Source organism: Panthera tigris, chromosome B4 (genome assembly GCF_018350195.1).
Source record: "Panthera tigris isolate Pti1 chromosome B4, P.tigris_Pti1_mat1.1, whole genome shotgun sequence".
Taxonomy (NCBI): domain Eukaryota; kingdom Metazoa; phylum Chordata; class Mammalia; order Carnivora; family Felidae; genus Panthera; species Panthera tigris.
The window spans coordinates 47,166,469-47,189,279 of NC_056666.1; the positions used below are offsets into that span (position 1 = coordinate 47,166,469).

At 46.2% G+C, this 22,811-nt stretch overlaps 1 protein-coding gene across 1 annotated transcript in view; it reads right to left on the minus strand.

The window, feature by feature from the left end:
• GRIN2B (glutamate ionotropic receptor NMDA type subunit 2B) overlaps positions 1–22,811 on the minus strand; it is a 411,355-nt gene that overhangs the window by 388,437 nt on the left and 107 nt on the right. Inside the window, exons 2-3 of the mRNA XM_042991798.1 lie at positions 22,256–22,492; positions 20,822–21,249 (exon numbers count right to left, since the gene is read on the minus strand). The gene's annotated coding sequence lies outside the window, so the exon portion shown is untranslated. The remainder of the gene's footprint in view (positions 1–20,821; positions 21,250–22,255; positions 22,493–22,811) is intronic.

A 22,811-nucleotide genomic window follows, 5' to 3' on the forward strand; every position in this document is an offset into this window, starting at 1 on the left:
TTCTCCACCGTTAACATTTTCCAATATGGAGAAAATATGATCGGGAAGTGTGTCCTGAAACACCACTGGAGATACAATCGGGAGGCGGGAAATGTAGATTCCAGAACCCCTGAAATCACTTTGTGACTGGAACCACGTGATGAAGTGAGCCTTCCAAAGGGTTGAGGACTGAGAAGAAGGACAGAAATGGACACGAGATTACACCTTGAGAAAACGGTGGCCGTTGCTGGGGCCAAGATGTAGAATACTACTTCTCGGCCTTCACACTACTGAGGTTTGGGCTGGGTGACTGTCACCAGGGGCTGTCCTGGGCACCGGAGGTCAATGGAGCAGCATCACTGGCCTTTACCCACTAAATGACAGCGGCCTCCATTTCCCCTAGTCATGACTCAAAAATGTCTCCAGACACTGCCGAATGCTGCCTGAGAAGCAAAATGATCCCCAACTGAGAACCACTAATAGAGGTAATAATAATATAATAATAGAGGTAATAATAATATCTAACATGATTTTGCTGAGCACTCACAATGTATCAGGCACTGTTCTAAGTACTTTACAGCTATTAATTTATTCAAACCTCAAAACAGCATTCTGAAACAGCTACATTATCTCCATTTATACAAATAAGGAAACCAGGATGCAGGTATGTGGTTTTTCAAAGGTCTCACCACTAGGAACTGACCTCAGGCACTTTGGCTCCAAGGTCCATGATTTTTACCACAAGGCTCTACTGCCTTTCGGTGGAAAGGACGAATCATATGCAAAGCGCTCTGCAGACAGATTCCATAGGATCCATCAGGGATTGGGGAAAAGGGCTTACGGAGATGTACAAGATCCCTTCAGGGCCAGGCCTGAGACACTGAGAAAATGCTAGCACTAGGCAAGAAACAGGGACCTCAGAAAGATGGGTTCAGTTGAGGAAAAAAATGGAATTCTGTTTTGAATAAATAAAGGTTTTAAGGCAACCACTGAAAGCAGCAGTGAAGGGTCAGTAGTGAGACAGATTTTCATGAGGTCAGGAAAGGTGGGGGCCTTGAGTGTAACAACAAAACTCCAGACAGAAGGATGGACTGGGTCAGAGAACAAGGCTGTCCAAGTTGTGAAAAGATGCAAAGGTCCCTCTGAAGTTTCCAGCAAACAGTAGATAAGCATGAATGTTTATGCCAAAAAGAGAATGATTATGGACACTTACACCAGAGTGTTGGGGAGCCTGGGTGGCTCAGTCGGCTAAGCATCCGACTTCAGCTCAGGTCATGATCTCACAGTTCATGGGTTCAAGCCCCATGCTGGGCTCTGTGCTGACAGCTCAGAGCCTGGAGCCTGCTTCAGATTCTGTTTCTCCCTATATCTCTCCTGCTTGTGCTTGGTCTCTCTCTCTCTCTCTCTCTCTCTCTCTCTCTCTCTCTCTCTCCCTCTCAAAAGTAAAATAAAACATTCAAAAAAATCACCAGATAGTGTTGATTTTCTCAGCCAAGTGTGATGAGCCCATCTACTGTAGGCAGGAGTATGGAGGAGAGAATGCTCAGGGAGGTGATGTTTTAAGAACTAGATGAGCATGTGATTCTGGGGCTCATGAGAAAAGGCTGGGCACCCCATCTTTCAGTGATGATGGAGTCCTGTAAGAAGGACTCTGAAGCAGGCCAGGTGGACTCACTCTGGGACTTCCTTCAACTGCCCTCAATAGCATGAGTGACAGGACAGCAAAAGCAAATATGACTACAAGTCGATGGCTCAGTAACGGAGAAATCAGAGTGTGATGAAACATGAAGCGGAAGAACAGGCAAGGAAGGAAGCAACAAGGGATTCCACACGGACAAGTCAAGGGTCAGTGATCCAAGTGAAGTAGAGGAAGCAAAGCCTGAAGGTCATGAGAAGGGTGAACACCCAGGTCTTTGGGGGACAGGGTAAGAAAGACACTGTGAGTTAGGGAAGGAACGTTGCTAGAGATCTGAACAGAGGTCCAACGTGGATGATCCACCTTAGCCAATAAGTGGTTGATGTGCAATGGTAATGGGCAAGAATCCATGAATCCAACATACACAGTCTTTAGTGTAAATTTTGAAATAGCAGAAAATGGAATAGAGAGTGAAACTGTTGACTATGTTAACTGAGCAGCTAAATAAACACTTGCTTTATTAAAATTAGAGAAAGTTCTTTCCCTCTGGGCAATCTCAACAATCCACTTACAATGAAAAATCTGAGAATGGTTATTTCCACAGCATGAGGAGCTGTATGCATAAAATTACAAGGTTAAGAACACTTATTTAATCAATCTACCATGCCTTCTAAAACATGGGTCCATTGGACTGGTAGACAAGAATAGGAAATCGGGACTGTCTTCCTCCCTTAGAGTGGATGTGGCAAGCAGAACAGGGAGGTGAAGCGTAACGATGCACATACGAGACAAAGGAGCAGGTGTGGGAGAAGTGGGGCAGAAGGTCTGGAATAGCAATTCTCAAGCCTGGCTGTACATTAGAACCACCTGGGCATCATTTCAAACATACTGGTGCCCGAGTAGGAAATCAGGATCGGTGCCCTTGTGAACATTCTCTAATGTTTCTTGTATCCCGAGATGGAATAATGTCTCATTCATGCTCTCATATTCTCTTTCTCTGTCTGTCTCTCTCTCTGTCTCTTACACACACACACACACACACACACACATGCACGCATGCACGCACGCACACGTGCACTAAACTGGCTCTTCCACAGCAAAGCAGCGGGGAGCACGGCTTTACTTGGCAGCAGCCTCGCCCGCCAGCTGCATCTGGGCTGGAGCCCAACTGCACCGAGGAACCAGGCAGGAGCAAAGGGAGGCTCTTCTTGCCTCCACACCCGCCTCATTCCCACCCAGTTCCGACACCAGAGGGAGACGGGGACCCACTGCTTTGAATATATACCATCCCTTCTCTAATGGAAACAAAAGGGTTTCACAGAAGCCGATATCCCGCCAGCCTGCAGTTATTAAACTCAGATCTCAGCAAACCGCATTCATCATGTGTGAAAGTAACCCTGAACTGCCTATGCTACTGGTCGGCACCATGGTACAAATAACCTAAAACCAAGAAAAATTCAAAATTGATTTCTCTTTGCCATTTGAATACTTGACATTCTGTAAACTCAGAGGGCTCAATTCCTTCCCAAAATGTCTGTTTGCTACCATTTAGAGGAGGGAGTAAGACAAAGAAACGTACACAGAGCAAGTTACAGACAGCGCGTATCTGCGCAGCAGCGTCCTGGACAATCATAGTGACTGTGACACCCAAGTAAGCCCGGGGAGGGGCTGGCAGGCAGGCGGGCTGGCTGACCTCCATAAAGAGGTCGCAAACACTCCCCAGAGTCCAGACAGTACTTCCCAGGGTGGCAGAACAGCTGTCGCTTTCTGACTCTCCTCCGGAAGTGTGCCAAAGCTGCTGCTGACTCCGTCCTCCTCATGGGCCAAGCTGGGAGGGTGGCTCGGGCTGGGGGGGCAGTGGGGACCGCCCCTCTCTCGGGACTACAGTCAGAGAGGCACTCTGCACTAGACCCGTCCCCACTGGCCAAGAGGTGGAAACCACCTTACGGCCCACTCCCCCTCTACCCCTTCCTTTCTTCGACCCCTTCCTCTTCCACTTGGCTCCCTCCCTGTCTTCTTTCTCCTCAACACCCTAGGTAGAGAAAAAGCCAAAGAACTTGGCTGAAGTCGATGTTCTGGTTATGGCGCTTTCCTCTCTTTCCTTTCATCAATCTTTTTTCTCTCTCTCCTTCTTTCCTTGTTACTGCCATTGTCTCTAATAACTCAAGGATCTCAGCCCCCAGCTCTCCCCAAATTGCCCCCCTAGACATACCCAATTTAGAGACTTATTTCAAAATATTCCCCATTCCCTGGGGCACTAGATTTCATACTCTTCACTCCGTCTCCCTCACAAGCAGAAACAAACAGGTTGGGCTTCTATATTTCTTCTCTTTGCACTACAGCCAAAGAGAAGGGCTGTTGAGAAATTGGGGTAGACACCTGGGTGGGAAAAACAGAAAATGGAAAGGTGAGCAGAGATCATCCCTCTTTCTCCTGCCCTACTGAGAACTCACCAGCATGGCTCATGGGATATGGATGGGAGAGGTACAGTGCTAAGTTCTGGGCACTTTATATACCTTATCTCAACTAACCTTCACGTAACCTGCACTTTACAGAAGAGGGAGGGTGACGGCGGCAAGCAGCAAACTGGGATTCTGAACCCAAGTCCCTTGGACATCAAAGACCTGGCTCTGGAGTCCCAGGGGCTGCTTCTCTGAGCAGTGCTCATGGGGTTTCGGCCCAACTCTGGATCTACACTATTCACAATCTAGGTTTGCCTTGGTTTAAAAGCCACAGCAGCACCAACCCAGAAATGCTGAGGATACTGGTAACGAGGCATCCAGGAAAGGGACTACCTGACATTCGGGAAAAAAACAGAAACAAAGCTCCAATTGTAAGAACGGTAAGAAGGGAACCTAAAAAGGTTATCTCCACTGAATGTCAACCATGTTGAGAGGTGAGGGGGATACCATCAGAAATCAAGAAATCAGCACTCTGGAGTCCCAAAGGAGAGTTCATCTTTGGCTAGAATTTGTTCTCAGGGCCTTAGACCAGAGTCAAGGAGGCAGCTGGGGTAGATCAGGAGAGGGCTATCACAGTGGGACAGTAAAGAAGCTGGTGTTCCTTTATGCCAGTTTCATCTGAATTCCATTCATGCCTTCCAAAGCACTTCAACCCAATTCCCAAGCGGCTGCGCTGGCTCGCTCATATCTGAGCCAGACAGCCCGCGTTCGTACATCACTTGGTTTAGACCACTTTAAGGATACTTCAGTTCTGCCTCCTTCTCCAGCCATATTTGCCCAAGTCTCAGTTCCTGGTATGTCAGCTTGTAGAGGACAGGCATTATGCCCGACTCCACAGCAAAAAAAGAAAATAAGAGCCCAGTGCCCTGCACCCGCCTCCATAAACATCCTGCAAATAAACCCATGAGGCTGGTTAATCCGGGAAGAACAAAGGAGCTGGGGTCTCGAAGACAATTCTCCCCCATGGTCCCCACCTTCCAGAGACAAATAATTGGAGGAAAATCTGCCAGGGCGGGCCCTGGACACATGATCTAGAGCAATGGTTCTTAACCTGGCATCCATGGATGCACCTCAGGGATCCCAAACCCCCTAATACTTTGTGGGGAACCATGGGACCATTTACAAAAGGTGGGTTTTTCTGGAAAGAGGGTCCAGAGCACGCATTTTAGGAATCGCCGATCCCGCGCAATGTGTGGACTGGCAGGGGAAGGCGAGGCAAAGACACAGCAGAGAGAACTGGCTCGCGTCGTGGCCCGCAGAGCCCAGCCTCAAAGTCAATCCTGACACAACACCTCACTGCTCAGCCAGGATCACATTGCTTCGTCCCTTCGGACACGAAAGGCAGGCATAACACTTCACTGTCCCCACCTGAACCCCAGTGCCCCCCAGCTGGGAACAACCCACACTTGGACGGCACGACCTCTGCTGCCAACCGCTGCCCAGGAGGCTCCACTGTAAGCACCGCCTACTTAGCCCACCCCAGTTTCCGGGTTTAAAAACTAGACTCTCAGGGGAAGTGAGATCTAAAACTTTCATTACTTTTTCTTAATTACATATAGCAGTTTCCTACAGCCTTCCAAGCCTATCCTTCTCATAAAACCACAGATCTGATAGGGTTTGTTCCCTAAAAAGCCATCTTGGTGGTTACTGTGCCCTTGTCTTTTCAAGGTTTGGGTTACTGACTTTTCGGTTCAGTGTTTTTTTCCAATTTAACAATTATGCTTCTTCATTTATAAATTTCCAGCCATCATATCTTTCTTTAAAAGGTTTTAAGCTGGCCCTCAGGTATCTTTCCAATCCTCTATGATTTTCTCAAATGGCGGCCTTTGGCCCTGCAGTGACCATTTGTTAAAGGCATTTTAGACTCTGTCATTAAGGCTCAAGGCTATTTATTACACTCTTAATGGATGTTTTAAAATCCTCTCCAACTTCAACTGGGTTTTGTGTTCCCTAACCTATGCGAAAACCCAGATCATATACACATGTACCCACACACACCCACAAACACACGGGTGTGTGTGGCTATATTAGTAACCAGTTCCCTATTGTATCTCTAAGAAAGTAAGACTACACCTCCTGTCCTTATGCAGACGACTTCTACCCCCTTCCATTTATCTAATTCCTGATAGAAGTAAAGCTCTTGCTTTTGTTTCCCACCTCATCTTTTCCGAACATGAGCACAATGTGCTGTATCGCAGAAATTCTGGAAAGTGCAGAGAAATATAAAGAGGTGAAATAATAATTTTCATGCCCCAAACCCTTCTATTTTTGCACCAGAGGTGACCTTATCTTTTCAGGGAACATCTTCCCCTGCCCATCAAAGTCATTGTTTTCTTTTTAGAATAAATTCTTTGTTTAACCAATTAAACTTCCTTCAAGATTTCTCAAGGTAACATGCTGCCCTCGAGGGCTCTCTCGAGGCAGAGGCAAGAGAAGAAAGAGCCCTGGATTTGGAATTTAGAAAAGCTGAGACCAAGTTCCAGCTCGTCTTCTTGACTGACTGTACCATTTTGGACAATGACTAGAGCACTTCATACTTCAATTTCTTCATCTGTAAAATGGAGAGAATAGTTCCTGCCCAGAATTCCTCCTAGTGGGTTCTTGGGAAGATCAAAAAATGTGTTGGGAAGAAAACCTCTGAGAAGGCCCTTAGTAAACTCTAAAGTACTCCAGAAATGCAAACGATTGCCATTATTGTGGCCAAGGTGGTTTATGTCTGCCTGGGTTACCTTCTTTCTTTGAAAGAATTCCTGTCTTTCTTAAGATTTACATTTGGCTGTTTGCATGCTTCCTTACAGCTTTGCATTTTATCCTAGGTTGGATCACTTCATGGCCACTTTGCCCAAGGCTCACTTCAATCCTTAAATCCTGGATTAACTGGTGCCTGTTGGTGGGTCTCTTCTGCACTTTTTGCACTACGAATTCATGTTCTCTTGACATTCTAGGAACGTGTCAGCTCACGGCCATACCTTCTTCTCTTGCCAGTTATGATTTGATGAAATACTCAAAGAAGGCAACGCCAGCGTTGCTCTGGAAGCCTTAATTCAGACACAACTGCCTCATGCATGACACCCTACTACCCAAACTGGTTCTAACTTGGTTGGGGCCAGGAGCCATCAAAGCAGTTACTGCTTACTGCATGCTTACACTGGGACAAGTACTGTTCACAACGAAATAAAATAACGAACTTCATCCTCACGGTAACTGAAAGGCCGGGATCATTAACACCTCATCTTAGAGACAAAGAATCTGGGAGTAGAGAGAACTGAAGACATTTGCCCACTAAACTAATGGGGCAGAACAGAAACCCTGACTGTCTGACTCCTGAGTTCTTGGTCTCTCTCAGTGTTTTCAACACGTGCCACCATAGTAGAGTGCAGCAAGAATGCACACAAAGGCATGCCACGCACACCAGGAGCACCACCCCCAGCACCTCCAAACGTGCCACTGGAGGAGCTGGTAGCCAAGAAAACATAAGAAACCAAAAGGAAACAGCCAGCAGTCGAGAAGCACAAGTTCTGGAAATAACAACCCACTTCATGCAAAACTCCACAGTAATTACACGGATCCCATGCCCCTGCATTTCTGGAAGTCCTGGGTGCGTCCCATATTTAATTAGCACATCAGAAGAATGAGGTCCACAAATATTCATACAGCTCCAAGTCCTAACAGCTCTTCGAATTCTGCTGTGCACTCTCTTCTCTTCTTTCCCCCGTCCTCATTACGTAAAACCAGACACACACTACGTTTCTTCTAAGTCCCTGATCGTTCAAATCAACCATAAAAATTTACTACAAAGCTGCAGGGCATAAAGCTTCAGAATGTGAGCTTAAGCCAGACAGCTGGGTTCAAATCCCGGCTCGGCCACTTGAGCTAAGCAAGTTTCAGCTTCTCCATGCCTTAGAATCCTCCTGCATAAAATGTAGGTAATAATTTTACCTACTTTCTAGGGTAGCTGGAAGGGCTGAATTCATAAATGTGTGTAAAGCACCGAGCACAGGGCCTGTAGGCCCTCACACCATGTCAGCAGCTGTTTATTACATGGCCACCATAGGCCAGCATTCTGCTGGGCATGCAGAGGGTCCAGAGTAGAGGCTGGTTCCACCCTGGAGAAATTCACATCAAAGGTGGGTGGGATAGAGACACAGCAGGGGTCCTCTCAAACTGGGGAACCACGGGGGCCATGAAGAGAGCAGGGCCTCCAGCCTGAGGGGACCAGGAAAACCCAGAGCAGAGGATCCCTGAACTGACTCGTGAAGGCAGAACAGAACTGAGAGGCAGGTGAGGTGAGGTGGGGAGGGCACTGCAGAGAGAGAGGCAGGAGCAGAGGCCTGAGCGTAAAACGGCCTTTCATTTGTCATTGGCTTGGTCACCATCTCCATCTCTACTCTTCTTGGATCACGTGAAGATAAAAGATAAGCCTGGAAAAAAATAGTTCTATACGCAGAGCTAGAAAGATTAGTCTCGTTCTCCGTTCTGACAAGTTTTATCTAGTTTCCTAGGTAAACACTGTGACAGAGACCTGAGGAGATACAGACCAAAGATTACAAACCACAGGTCACAATGCCTTGGTGCCACTCCGCATTCAAAACACGGGTGACTTTGCCACCGCGTGCCTGTCTTCTCCAACAAATATTTTCTATTCCCTTGCCTATGGGGAGGGGATTACCGCACTAAAGGCCACAGGAAAGCTGTTATCCTGAGCAGGATGGAGTTAATAATATTGTACGGGCGTATGTGTGTATATTAAATTTATGGTTTAAGGGAATTCTTTACGCTTCCTCATGTGATCCACAATACAATAACTGTCTCCCCTAAAAACCTCATTTTGCAGATGAGGAAGGAAGCTCAGCAAGGTTATGTAACCTGCCTGAATCACACAGAGCTGAGGTGAGGTCGGGAAGAGGCCTGGTTTCCTGGCCCGTTGGCCACTATTCCTCTTTTAATACCGCTGTACTTGAAGTCACTGAAAAGTAGTTTAAAAATATGCACGTGGCAGAGCGAAGGTACCAGAACTCTTTGTGGCACCAAGAGATGGCGTCTTTCCTTAGATGGAAAAATAGAGACAGGGAATTTAACCTTTATAGTATATGTTGACACATAAACCGCTCTCTGTGTCAAACGTTAATGCAGGTAGTTGAAACAACACTAGGTTCCTCAGACTCCTTTTGGAATGAGGTAAGTCTACCTCATAAAACAATAACCATGATTCCATTAATAATCAAAACCCAATAACAAAGCAGTATTCTTTTAAAAAAAAGAATTAAAAAAAGAATTTAAAAAAATTTTTTAATGTTTATTTGTGTTTAGAGAGAGAGAGACAGAGTGTGCATGGGGTAGGGGAAGAGAGAGGGAGACACAGAATCCGAAGCAGGCTATGCTCCAGGCTCTGAGTTGTCAGCACAGAGCCCAACGCGAAGCTCGAACTCATGAACCATGAGATCATGACCTGAGCCGAAGTCGGAAGCTTAACCAACTGAGCCACCCAGGTGCCCCCATAGCATTCTTGACTGCCATTCTCTAACCATCTGTATCCACCCAAAGTAGTAGTTGAAAAGAAACAGGTACAAGAAAATGAACAATTTTCAAAACGTCCACAATCAAATGAGTAGGAAAGGACCGTTTCCTCTTAATGGGAGAAGAGTTCAAGTTTGGAGGTGAAGTGTATCTAAAGAATGGCAGGCCCAAGCTAAGAACATGGTGCCCAAGCTTCAATCAACATGCGAAATGAAAGAGATGCTGATTTCCAGTGCCATGGATTTCTCCCCTTTGTCTTCACTGAATTACATTAAGGTCTAGAAATTGGCCATAGGGATCCATTTTTTCATTTGACGACAACTTTGCTTTTTGCCAAAAGCAAAACGCAAAGAGAAGTGATCTGAAAGAAGTCACTTCAGCTGAAGTTTCAAAGTACATGCTACTTACAGGTTCCTCTACATACAACATGAAGCCTTATGTTCTTTTACAGGGAGGCAGCTCTTTATAATTTAAAGAGAGAAGGCTTAGAAACAAGGATGTAGCTGGAAGCCTGGCTTGCTGCTCACAGCTGTGTGACCTTGAATTCTTTAATCCTCACTCTGTTCACCTGAGAAAATGATGTCAGCCTTATGGTAAGGATTAAATGTGATAACATATGTTAACATAATCCTGGATATCATGGGCACATTACAAACATCTATTGCCCTAATTCAAGGCCCAATTTCAACAGAAGATTGTCTTGAGCAAAGGCAAGACAATTCCTTTTGGGTAACTATTATATTTGGAGTGACAGGAGTAATTCTCAGCAGGTTCATCCCACCGTTTATCTCTAAAATGATCTAAAAAAACTCTGGCTAATTCCAGGACCTTATTGCACCTCTCCCCAACCTCTGTCTCAGTTGCACAAATGCAGATTTATCAACAAACTAGATTCTCCACCATGGTGACTGAAAGATCGTTCATACATTTCAGAGCTAACCTTGAATTTTATGTTGAAATCAAAGCATCTTTGTAAATAGTGCAGAAGAGAAAGGAGAGATTGAGAAGGTGAATAACCATGGTCCTATTCATTCCACAAAGCCCAGTGCAGTGAAGGTGACTGGGGGATAGAGATGAAAAAGCCCCCAAGGGATTTGTCCCAAAAGCCAGCGTAAGAAAAATGCTACAAACAAAGGGAGAATAAAAATAGTATGTGAACCAACAACTTGGGAGAGCTTATTTCTAGCTGGGAAGATCAAGCAAGACATCATGGGTGAACCAGCCATTGAGATGGACTTGAGGAATGGACAGTATTGACACGGAATTTGGAGGAAAGGAGAAAAGCATAATCAGCGATGAGTAAGAGCTTTTTGAAAAAATACCCCTTATTGAACACAATGTAAAATAAAGATCAAAGAGGTGAGACACTAAGAAATGGGCGTATTTTCATTCTATCGGCCTAGAGTTAGCATGAAAAGATACTCTCAACCATTCAACTCGGGTAGAATTCACCCAAAGCATCAAGACATGCTTGGATGGCAAAGAAATGGAAACATTAAAGGCATAAATATGTCAACTTTATCCTCAATACACATTCATTTTCATCATCATCTTTATCGACAAGCAGCATTTTTCTGAGCACTGCCCAAGTGCAGAAAGCATTCTGCTAAGCACTGAGGACATAAAGTGACATAAGGCATGAATCTTGTTCTCATAGAAAACTGACAAATTAATCAACAAATGAAAGTGATTTCTCTTCCATATGCAGGCTCGAAGAAAATCCATTCAGTGTTTTTTCTCCAAAAATCCAAGGGATCAACATTATTCTACCCAAGAAAGACCTTCTACATCTGAGCACCCATAGGTAGCACCCAGGGGAGGATTTCTTCTGTAGTCCTTCTTCCTATGTGAGCTGAAGGAAAAACCAGGACACAGACATAAAGAGAACCAGGTAAGGACTGAAATTGTTCCCTTTCCCCCTTTAAGCCCGGAAACGGTCCCGGAATTTCTAACAAGGTGATAGAAAGGAGAGCCATAAACCCTGAAGGTACCAATTCTGGCTCCTGATGAAGCTGACCAGCAAAACAAATATAAGGGAAAAGGCTAGTGTCTTAATGATTTGGATGCTTTGCTTACACACAGCCAACAAAGGTTGATCTAAAATTCAGATCGGTGTGCACACTTCTTGGGTCTCTCCTAAACACTTAGTGCCTCACTCCTCAGCACATCCCACCAAAACCCAGTGACAGTCCAAGCCACACTCATGACCTTTCTCTCCAATCTCTGATCACTATTAGCTGATGTTCAAAAAAAAAAAAAAAAAGAACCAGGGTTTTTACTCTCTTATGGTTTGTCTTTTTTTTTATTTTTTATTTTTTAACATTTATTCATTTTTGAGAGACAGAGAGTGTGAGCGGGGGAGGGGCAGAGAGAGAGGGAGACACAGAATCCGAAGCGGGCTCCAGGCTCCGAGCTGTCAGCACAGAGCCCAATGCGGGACTCAAACTCACAAACCATGAGATCATGACCTGAGCCGAAGTCGGACGCTTAACCGACTGAGCCACCCAGGCGCCCCGTTATGGTTTGCCTTTTTAAAGGAACACAGATTCATAAATCTGCTCTTTTCTTACCTCTACATTTAGGTTCACATTTATTTTTAAATGGGCACGGAGGGAGCCAAAAAGGAAGGATGTGAGAAAACTATTAACTCAGCTGGCCTAATAATCAGTGATTAAAGTTACAGTCAGAGAAGAACGGAGCACAATACCTCCTACCCTCTTCCTCCTCTTCATGCCCTTAATATTCTACTTCAGGCACTGAGAGGGAGGGTAACGTGGCTAGTGAATTCCAACCAGCACTAAGATAATTGTACCATTCACACCCCTCACCAGTCAATCAGGGTCTGCTCATCCAGCCTCATTTATTAATAGTTTCCCTACACTTACACTGTTACAAAGGAATGCAATGAGGCTTTCTCTCTGAAACAAGAAATGGGGCACCGTCAATAAAGACTAAGTGGAAGGAACGATGTTTGCAGAACCAGGGGCCGTGCACCTTATTTCACAGCCACCCCTGTTTCAAGGGTGTCGAGGAAAGCAGCTCCTTGACTTCTCTAACTTTCCACGCCAGGCCTATGTCAACGTTGAGAGCGCTCGGGAATAAGCACAGCCCTGCTCCTAATTCAACACCAGTTCCACCCCTTGTATGCACTCTGCGCACTAAGTCCCCTCGTATTCCAACCACTTCCTGGGCCTCTGGCTCAGGGACCCTCTGCCCGTCACGTAACTGTTTTTAACAGCGATAGGGTCTCACTCTACCTGCTAAAACGCTAGGACCGCAGGACATTTAGAGAGACCAGGTGCCTTGTCAATCACCTTGCCCCCTGGTTCACAAGCATGGCCGCACATTAGAATCCCCCCTGGGGCATATTTTTAAATGACCTCTGCTTGAATCCCTTGTGGAGAGATTTAATTTAACTGTTTGGAGTACAGCCTGGGCACGGACATCACTGTTGTTATGCTGTTGTTGGGTTTTTTATATTTCTCTTCGTTGAAGCTCTCCGGGTGCCTTTATTATTGAGTTGGGATTAAGGAGCGCTGCATAGCCTGTCTCACAGATTCAGAAATGGGAAAATCAAGACCCAGAGGCAATGGCCCGCACACAGTCACCGAGTGCAACAACACGCACAAAAAGAGAAAGAAGCTTCTGACTCTCAAGACCACCACTGCCTCCACCACCATGTAGACAGCGACTGGATACCCTGCAAAAACTGAACATTTCTAAAGACACATCAAGCAGCACCATGAAGGGCTCTGAAGATGTGTGGATGAGCAAATGCCCAACACTGGCTGACTTAACAGACATGCATTCCAGAGGGGCCAGTGGGGCAGGGCAGTGAACGGGAAAGCAGTGAGAAGAGAGTCAGTGGACGTGGCCCTCCCCCACGGCTGTGTCTTTAAACTTTGGAGCTATTTGCACAGCTTTAAAATGGTGGTGGTAGAGGTCAGATCATCTTCAAGGTATTAATATTAGTATTAGAATTAAGTCTTGTTAGTATTAACAATTTGTCCCATGTCTCTCTCTCTCTCTCTCTCTCTCTCTCTCTCTCTCACACACACACACACACACACACACATACACATTACTGTACCTAAACTGCACTGATACATTTAATGCATTTAAGATTATTTTTTACTATTGTATTTGGTAGGTAAGTCACTATACACGTATGCCCACACACACACAAGTCAGGCGTGTACGGGTGCATGTGGTGTGCACATATTGGGATGCACACGGAACACAATGATTTCTAACCCAAAGACACCAGCAACTGTGGAAGCTGAGTGACCAGACTGCTTCAGAACACGCACGCGTTTTTCACAGAGGACAATCAGCTTTTGAGAAAAGGATCAAAGACATCACCTCAGCTTTGGGTTTCTTCTGAGCCTCTCTTCTCCCCTCCCTTGACAACGCAGTGCTCTTATCCCACCGTCGGTTTTAAGTCCCACTTCTCAGAAAGAAACAGGATCTCTGATTTCCTAAGAAATTCTAACCAGCGGAAGCCCTGGCAGGGTCCATATAAAGATTAAACTGGACATTTCTTTCTACAGAAGGAAATGCACGCTCTTGGTGAGGTGGTGAACAAAAAGACACGGAGCGTGGCGTGTGTAGAGCATTGTCTGGTTTTCAGGAGTCAAGTGAGTTAATTAGTCAAAACCTTAAATTATCCTAATCTAGGAAGCTCTCTTCTTCGGACGTCCCCCTCCCTGTAGGGCTGGACTCCAGGCAGGGTCAAAACCTGTCCTTCCGTTGCCTTCCACGTCTGCCACTCCCGCAGGCCCAGCCTGGCTCCCTCCCCTCTCCCCTCTCCTGTCCCTCTGGTCACACAGCCTCTGCTGCCCAGCCCCTCAAGTTGCCCTGGAACATTAGTCCCTCAAGTCAGCCCGTGGTGCCATTTGTTCATCCACACACCTTCAGACTCACACTGCTCTCTTTATATAGAGTGGATCTTAGGGTTACGGGAAGGGTGGTGGGAGGGGCACTAAGAAATCTACTCCTGAAATCGTTGTTGCACTATACGCTAATTTGGATGTAAATTTAAAAAAATAAAAAATAAAACAAGTTAATAAAAAAAAGGCTTCAAGCTGAGCTTCGGCTTCTTTTGCTAATGAAATGAGTATGAACCACAAGACACAGAAGACTGGTGGAAGTGGGGGAGGGGCAAAGGGCAGAAGGACAGGCAGCAGAAAAAGATGCAAATACAATTCAGGGTAACGTGCATCTCAAATCCATCGTCCCCTCTTAAGCACCCCTGCTACAGGTCCCTCAAGTGGTGGCTGAAAGTGCCTTTGCGTCACCTCCACGCCTGGGCATCTCCATGAAGAATGCTTCTAAAACACCAGGCCACCTAAAAAGGCTACCAAAAAGCATGCGGTAAATTCCCTGGCAATAACTGAGCCCCTCGTCCATCGCTCCCCTTTGCCATTAAAGAAAGCAGCTAGCGTCTGAGTGGCGTGGCAACTCTCTACCTCTCTACTTTAGAAACACATGGGGCTAGGCTGGTCCTTCATTTCGAGTAGCTTGGCCTGGGCTAGGATCCAGCTCTCTCCTTGGCTACAAACCAACTAACAGCTGTCCCTTTCTTTATAATGGCCATCAACAAAGTTAGTTGCAATCCAGTGGCCTGACATGAAAATGGTATCATTTGCTCCAAAGGCAAGCCTAATAAACAGGGCTAGGATTCATTAACTGTAGAATCACTAAAGCAGAAATTAGAGCCTCTGGCCTTTCCTTTTAAGAAGTCCCTGACTTTATTCTCTGGCCTCATCGTTTGGAGTCTGAAATTCCTAATCAATGAACCAGCACATTCCTGTGTTGCTCTTCTCCCCAAGTTCAGGGACGCAAGGAGGAGCAGAAGGCTTAGGGCTTTTATACCAATTTACCTCTCCATCTGCTCTCCATCCTCCTACAATGGCCATTCTCTCCTTCTCTTACATTTTATTTTTAAAAATAAAAACACAGTTTGAATGTCGACACCTCATTTTCCCAGGCTTCCTTCCTTCTAGATCTTACCTAAGTATATGATGGTCTCTTTAAACATGTCTCCCCCATTCAATCATAAACTACTGAAAGGTACAGACCAGAGCTAATTTTTTCCTATAACACAGTTTTTGACAAATACTGGTTCTTAACAAATGTTTGTTGGATAACTGAGTAGAGCAAATGACATAAAAATAGATGCAGTTAAAAGAAGAGTGTGTGAAAGAAAAGAGACGAGGAGACATTAATAAGTAGATAAACACTATCTAGAGGAGAAGAACATAAAAAGAAAGAGAAGAATCAATTATAAGAAGGGCCAGAATAAGAATACACAGAGAATGAAAGGGGAAGAAGCAAAAAGACGCACATAAAAGACGGTGAAGAGTGACCGAAGAGGGGAGATGGGTGAACTTGGATACACGGATTGCTCTTGGATCTTTTCTTCTTTAAGAACAAAGCAGAAATTCTAAAAGTTCCAAGAAGAGAATATGTATGTGGAGCCGCCAGTGTTAACCATGATGTAGAATTAGGTTCAGGAATGAGACAGACCCCGGATGCATGGCCCGGGCAACTGTGGCATCACTGGAGAGTGTTAGGAGTGTGAAATCTCAGGCCCCACCCCAGACCTAGTGAATCAGAACGTATGCTTTAACAAGATCCCCAGGTGATTCCTATAAACAAAAAAGTTTGAGACGCGCTGATGTAGACATCTGACATCCACAGGTAACCCCAATGGTGTGGTGCACAAAGCATTGCCAGTAAGCAGCTACACAACCTTGAGCAAATCACTTCATGTCTCTGGATTTCCGTTTCTTCACGTGGGAAATGAGAAGGTCAGAGCAAATGCATTCTGAACAGTCGCAGAGCTCTGATCTTCTTGATCTCATCCAATAGCATAACTTCAAATCGTTCCTATACCCACCAGAACAAACAACAAACAGCATTATTTACTAATTAATATTTCACTTCCTCTCTCCACGCATTCACTTGGTATTTTTTCAAGTATCTGTTATGTGCCAGGCACCGTGTTAAGAACAAATGTGTTAAGAACAAACATCCCTCCCTGTCCTCAAGGAGCTCACAAACTTGTCAGGGAAACAAAGCATCGAAACAAAATTGGGATAAAGCGTGCTGATCATCATGAACGAGCACTGGCGATGCACAGAAGGCAGGGCAAACATTCTGCTTGGGGCAGTCATGGAGGATTTCAACAAAGGGCCAACATATGGATTACGTCCCTTTCCTGCCAGCCTCAGCTGCAAGCACTAAAAAGTGAAGAGACAAAAATAAGGTGGTTGGAGAGCGTCAAGGAACCGACCAAAGGCTCCTGAACACTCCTCTCTGGGTTCACAAAATGCCAAGACCACCGCACAAGAGATTTTGTGTAGTGGCCGCAGATAACGCCATCCATAGCCACAGGTGCCCCCTAGAAACCCACCTCCTCTGACTTACGCCTTTTCCCTCGTTCCGACTACATTTGGTTCTTCTAGCATCTGCGTCCCTCTGAAAGGCAGTATCAATTCAACCACTAATGTACTCTCCCTAGAGACTTCTTCTGTGGTTTCAAAGAGGGGATGCACTTTAATAAATGTGAACAATTCATTAGACCAGCAACTCCTTTGATCTGTATGTATTTATAGAGACGACACTGGTATCCGACTGCATGCACAGTAGCAGAGACTGAAAATGTAATTTACTGAAAGGAGGAAATTTCTAGAATTCCTAAGGAGGCTGGAGAATGGCAGTGGTGAAAAGGAACCTCACTTGCCAGCTTATCCGCTCCTGACCCCCAACGAGTTACATGAGATGAGTGGCTTTGTCAGCCCTAGCCTTCCTGATTAAGGAGAGAAGGCTGTCGCTCACAACAACAGTTTGCCAACCTTTAGAACGGTGAGTTCCACCCTGGCTTCCTTGCTGGTCCTGACTTCTACAGGCTGATTTGTTGCTACGGTTTCTTCCCACACAACCTGTCCTCTCCCCTGCCTCCTAGATTTCCTACTCCATAAATATTCATTACATTTGCTTTCACTTGTTAGCAGTGGTGGACACATCACCTTCATCTTCATCTTGCTGACCGAGAAAATAGGGGGGAAACCCCTGCATCCTGGGTTCATCGTCTTCATGGAGGAGAAGGGAGAATGTTTTACAAGGCAATGATGATGTGGCCAAGGGCTGGATCAGCCCAGTCCGTTTTTTCTCCCTGTCCAGCACCACTCATCCCCCCCCCCAACCAATTTCAGTCCATGTGTCCACCTCCCAGGCACCCATGCCCCTCCCCACACAAGGCTGGTGTATATACATGAAGGTCACACAAGATGGTGGAGGTTCTGAGGCCATCTTTCTGGAGGTGAAGCAGGAATACAAAATCAAGGTACCTGCTGTTCACTCCTTCACCAGAGGAAGTCGCTCTTCTCGCTCAGCCTTAAAAAGAAAGGCACTTGATGTGCAAAGTAGTGACTAGAGGAATTTTTTTCTTCCTCCTCCTTTCCCTTCATTTTACCCCCTTACTTAGTCTCTGCCTCTCTCTGCACCTACCCCTGCCATAAATTACACATATACGGTGGCAAAGAAAGACTCTTCAGACAGACAGGCTTCCTAGGAATGGAACGGAGAGTGGAAATTACACAATCCAGGGGCACACCCTGCTCCTCTCTTTGCATGTTAACAGGTATCTCTAGGCGGCCATATCGCTCTGTGTTCACAGGTCCGTCATGCTTTGCTACACCTGAAGCATAGAGATAGAAGGCAACCATGTTGTTCTGCTGCCCTTCAAATCACCAATCTAAACTCCTTAACCTTGCTTCCTTGGGAAGTCTTTATTTCCCATCAGGTTTTTTTTTTTTTTCCCCTTAATTGCACATCACAGAGGCTCCTCAACTGAAATTAAATTGGCTCTTCCTCCCACCAGCAGCCACATTTCCTCCCCATGGAACCCACACTGTAAGGGGGGTGGCAGAAGGAGAGATGACAAAATAGAACCTAGTCAGCTCTTTGTGCCATGAAGGAAAAAAAAAAAAAAAAAAAAAAGAGGACGGTGGCCTGGAGCAGCCCAGAGCCCCACGGAGTCACGGCCTCACCAAGACTGCTCAAGAGGATGGGAAAAGCCTGCCTCATCAGGGTTCCAAATGGCTTTGGACATGGGGGAGGTACAGACCACCTGTGGTGATTCCACGTGGAATCCTCCATAAGCCACTACCAGTTGGAATGTCTCCCCTTCTCTTTGTATCTTTCCTACCCTGGAGTCTTCAGCACCCTCCCCTTTTAATCTCTTGTCCTTCGCCTAGTTTTAGGGCCAACCCATGATGGCCTAGAACCTGGCTTACTCCCATTAGCATTCTGGGAGAATGTGGCTGAGACTCTGTCAAAAGCTCTGCTGTCAACCTGGTCACCAACCAACAGGACGAAGGACCTAGTCACTGTAGAGCCCTGTCGCAGGCACCGGGCACGCAAAAGGGGCATATGCCCTACGGACACCCACCTCGCCTTGTTCATCTGCACGTAGGAAATCATTGCACATGGAGCTGCTTTTCCCACCCATACCTCTGTTCTATTTCGAAGTAAAATTAAGAATACATCCTCCCACTCGAAGGAGTAGAAGCAGATGGAGAACTAGCCCGGGTGTCTATAAGGTGAGCACACACCCGATAACCTCAGCTGTTTGTAGATATGGTGAGAACGGGGCTCAAAGTGGGATCCCACTCTCTCATTCTGATGACACCATGGTTACAGATCGCCGCTTAACGGATAAAAGCTCAAAAGAATGAAACCTGGAGGAGAGGAGTAGCGAATGTGGATTATGTCCATCCTTTCTGGACAATGAAGAAATATCTTCTGGTGTGATGTCGAGTGACAAGGATCTTCTGCTACTTCCCCCACATCCCTTTGGTATTCTGGACCGTTTCAAAGTACAGTTATTAAAAATGCCAGAATAAAAAAAAAAAAAGATTTGGGGGTAAAATGCTTTCAAGAAGACCAGTGATGTAATGATTCTGCTACGTTATTTTGAAGATCTTTATCTCAACCTGATTTCTGCATCTGGGCACTTTCCGAGTTTGGGGGTGTACCGTCAGTGGACCAACGAGGAGAGCACCAGTCACCAGTTCACCATCATGGCCCTCCAGCCTGTGGATGATCTGCCTTCCTCAGGAGTTGTCTTGGATTGCATGAGCGACTAGCTGAAGAGTCATTAGCTAAGTCTTTTCTGTTTCTCCTGCTATTTCTCCTTTCAAGCCCCTAAAAATACTGCCTCGCCACCTTCCATATGCCGTAAAAATTGATCAGAGGGGGGGAAAATAAAGTATTAATTCTCTTTTGAAGGTACAAGACTAACACATGCAAACGGCACATCTCTTTGTTTAACACAAAGACTCACGTGTCGAATTCTGCACCCCTTCCACATGCACAGCATTTCAGAAGTCTGCAAGATAGCCATTTTGCAAGAGTGTGGAAGTAACAGTTTGCTTGGAGGATGTGTGGGTATAAATAGATGTGTAGACAGAAGGAGAATTTTACAGCTCAAAAATAATAGCACATGAAAAGATATAAATTAAAAGGAGACTATTGACAGAATTCCTTCTTTCCAAGCTTAAGATTTCAGTCCTTTTAACCTGCAGCATCCTTCAATTCCAGGTGTTCTTAGACCAGCCTGATTCCCCACCTAGACCTGTCCCTCTGCAGTAGGCCTCCCGGGATCTCTGGGCCCGGTGTCCATGCTTTAGACAGCAAGTGGACTTCAGGGCAACAGCCACAGTAATCTCAATCATCATTTTCATTTTTTAAAGGGCATTAAAAAAAAAATAACCCTAGGAAGGTAGGGACAGGAGACAGAGAGGCATGGAAGTGTCAAGGGGGAAAAGCTAGCCTGAAAAAAAATTTTTTTTTTCTAGATTCCCATAAAAACCAGAGCTTTAGCCCTGGGTGAATAAAATGCTATTTAACTCAGAAATCACACAGGTCTCCCATGCATGTCTACATACATCAACCTTTATGCCATCCAACATCTTCCGTCCTTACATACATCCACCCCCAATGCCTCCTAAAAATCCAAAACCTGTTTGATGAGGAAGGAAAAGGAATAACATGGGAGATTTCCCCCTTAGTAATAAGCCCTTTTTTTCCCCCAAACCAGCATTATTTTATTATCTTGTCACCGTTTCTTCCAAAAATTCCACTTGAGGGATTTGAAGAGAGAGATAAACAAGGAATCCCTACCCCAGGTGAGACGAAAATAAAATAGAATTTGCCCTACCTTGGTTTGTAGAAGACAAACCTCTAGACGGACAGATTAAGGGAGTGAGCATGTTGGGAATGTCCAGTCTCCTCTTCTCGCTGGCATATCCATATAAGAAAGACGAAGGATAAATGAAAGGAAGATAATTTAAAATCCAATTTTGCGTGAATTTTGTTTTAATCTTGTGTCTTGAAGAGATGCAAATTCAAAGAAAAAAGACTGAATTCAGAGGTAATTCAGGGTATGGAGAGCAGCTCACAATGCAGAATCCAGAGTAATTATTCCATTTGCATGTGAGGTTAGTGGCTGGGCTATTTTTTTAATGCTTCTTCTGGCAATTACGGTTTTTGATTTTTGGAGCTTTAGTGGAGGAGGCTCTGTGTAGAGAAGCTGGGGGCCGGCTCTGTCCCTCCGTGGAGCATGGTCATTCCCAAAGCGTCCCCTTCCTAAGGGGGAAAAAGAGGCGGTCAGGGTTTGATTCGAGTGTCCCCGGAGGGTGAGAAAAATGCATCCCGAAAAAGATATCAATTCGTTTGAAGGAAAAGGGGGAGGAAACCCCGCATTTCCCACAGAGTGCACACGAGAGGAATTGAAAACAGCTGGCACCGGTCTATAAATAATTCAGAAAAGGTCTGGCTATACCATTCCTGGGACAGGCATGGATGAGAGGTGGGAAAGCCAACCTGAATGGAAGAGGAGAGAGGGAGGGAGGGAGCAAAGGAGGGAAGTGGTAAGGAAGGAGGAAGGGAGGGAGAAGCGGCACCACAGAGCAACACACACTCACACTCACACGCAGAAACACAATCCCCACTTAACTCGCCAGCAAGTGCGGCCCCCAGCCCCATCTGCAGTGCTGCTGACATGTCTGTCTCGCTCTCCCCATCGCCTCCAGCAGCAGCGCCTCCTCCCACCCCGGGATTGTGCTGAATGGGTTCTGATTGTGCACTGGGTGCACACTGGGCATTTCTTGGAAGGGGCACACTGACACGCGCGCACACACACACACGCCCCCGACGCGCACGCGCCCCCGCGCGCGCACTCACACTCACCCCCGCGCACACTCACCCCCGCGCACACTCACGCCGCCGCCGCGCTGATGTGCAGCGCACGGGGCTTCACCTGCAACGTGTCGATTGGACGGATGGTCGCGGCGCGTGGCTACGGCCCGGGGCACCGATGCCCAACCTCTCTGCTCGGTAAGGGGATTAACCCTCCCCAAAGACCAGAGAGAGCCCTACCCCTTCACCCTAAAAAAAATAAAAAATAAAAAATAAAAAAATCTTTTTTTTTTTTTTTAAACCACGTCCAAATTAGCAAGTGCCGGTTCTGCTGGATTTAAGAGCTTCACCTAACACCAGGTTAGTTAACGGTTCACCGCTTCGACCCTTTATCTTCCTGACACCCCCAAACCCCAACACTGAGACATGAGACTCCAAAGCGAATTTTACGTACCGACTCGGAGCGCCTCAGCGATTGCAGAATCTCCGGAGAGGGGTGGCGGGGGGCAGGGGATTGAGGATTTTCCTTCCCTGCAAAGCAGGATTGATAATCCGTGTCGGGGGTTTTGAAGTTCACGACTCTTCTTGGCCAAGCAAAAGAAAATGCATTCGGACGCCAGCACTTCTGGATTGTGGTCATCAAAAATCACCCTGACGAACACTTTCGATAGGAGCAAAGCCCCGAGATTTCCTAGAGGTGAAGAAGCCGAAGGAAGTGGTTTTTGAAAAGGGGTGGGGGGACCTTCCTTTCTCAAAAAAAAAAAAAGGGGGGGGTGGAGAGGCAGGAGCCCAGATTCCAGTTGGTGATGATCGGAGCCGGGGGAGGGGAAGCGGGCGGGGGCAGGCTGTGCAAGTCAACCGCGCGGCAGCGGGAGAGGAAGGGGAGGAGGGGGAGGAGGGGGAGAGTAAGAAAAATGGGTATTAATCACCGGGGACGGGGGCTGGGCGGGAGAGCACAGGTTGCCTGGTCTGGATTTGGGTCTCACACCCAAAAACGTGCCCCCCCCCCC